The following is a 1,792-nucleotide window of genomic DNA, read 5'->3' as shown; positions in this document are numbered from 1 at the left end:
CAATTGTCCTATGCTTTTATTGTTTTGTGTGGTTTCCAGTTATACCCAGTGCTGCGGGATTCTGGCGGCACTTGGGCTGGATCCGGCCCGCAAGGGAATAGTTCCTGGCCCTTTGAGTAGAAGCCTGTGTCAAAAAGTAATTCATGACCGTTGTCCTTTCTTGTAGCCATCTCAGCGCTACCGTCTCAGTGTGTCAAATCACGGCGCGCGGGGAGACTTGCTCCATGCTGTACGCGCGCGGCCACAACGCTACGCACACTCCCGCTACGCTCTTCTATTTTGGTTTCTGAATCCTCCTTGGCAACTGCTCGCTAAGCTCCGCTGTTGTTGTTTTCAATTGTTTCTGTCTGGTTAAATCCCTACAGCAATATTCACCAGATAATGGAGTGCAAGTATAAAGTAGCATGTTAATAAAATACTCAAGTAAAGGACAAGAGCCTCAAACTTTCCTTTAGTCCAATAACTGAGTGAAAACCTCTGGTTAACAGGTTTGTTAATTTAACAAGGATTGTTTTTTTGACAAGGTTGTTGCACTTTGAGGCCAATTACTAAATAAAGACATATCCATTAATGTGATGCTTTTATTTTTCCGGCCCCTCATTTTGGATCATTTTCGTCAACCGGCCCCAATTCATAATAAATTGAATAGCCCTGCTGTAAGAAGATAGAAAATGAATGGGTGGAAATGGTCTTCTAACATTGATCTGGGTCCATTTTCACCAACTAATTTTCTATCATTTATAGAAAAGGAGTTTAGGATATAACGTGTACTGCATTTCTTCATTATTGTAATTTACTGGTTGTGTAAAAATCAAGAATGACTTAAAGGTTGTAGAGAGAGAACATGGTTGACTGCACTAATAAGTGACTCTGACTCCTTTAATGCTTTTTTAGTCACCGAGACCTTTTTTCATCATTTAATTTTAATTTAAAATTTAACAGATGTCCATGCCATTTTTCCAGATTACATTTGCTGATTGCCTTCTCCACTAATGGCCTGTCAGGGACTTGCTAGATTATGAAAAATTAATTTAAGTCAGTTTTATTTAAATTCGATAGAAGGTAGCAGACTACTTCACAACAGTGTCAGTCGCTGCGTTTACTCCGCAGGTCAGCAAGCTGTTACCGGGGGGCCATGGCCATCGTCTGCTTGCTAGTTGCTGTTAGATTTGTATCTATTTTGGGAGCACTTTTCAGGAGAGTGATATTTGAGTCATGCAGTACCTTAAATTCTTACCTCTGCTGTGTAGCTTCACTTTGTGTAAATAGAAAAGGAAACAAATTATGCAAAAGTACTTTGTTCCTGTTCCGAAAGAACGAAGTCGCAGTTACAAGTGGCCGAAATGTGTTTTCTAAGGAGGGTGGCTTGAGTCTCCCTTAGAGATAGGGGGAGAAGTTCAGCTAACCGTGAGGAACTCGGAGTAGAGCCGCTGCTCCTTTGCGTTGAAAGGAGCCAGTTGAGATTGTTCCAGGCCCGTCCAGCTGGGAGTAGGCCTCAGGGAAGACCCAGGACTAGGTTGGGGGTTCGGTGCCTTGCTCAACAGCACCTCGGCAGTGCCCAGGAGATGAACTGGCACCTCTCCAGCCACCAGTCCACACAGGGACTCGAACCGGCGACCCTCCGGTTCCCAGCCAAGTCACCTTTGGACTGAGCTCCCACACTGGCCTGGGAACGCCTCAGGATCCCCCAGTTAGAGCTGGTTAATGTGGCCCAGGAAAGGGAAGTTTGGGGTCCCCTGCTAGAGCTGCTGCCCCCGCGACCTGACCCTGGATAAGCGGTTGAAGATGAGTG

This window comes from Echiichthys vipera, assembly GCF_963691815.1.
Source record: "Echiichthys vipera genome assembly, chromosome: Y".
Lineage (NCBI taxonomy): Eukaryota > Metazoa > Chordata > Actinopteri > Perciformes > Trachinidae > Echiichthys > Echiichthys vipera.
Note: the sequence above shows the minus strand (reverse complement) of the source record.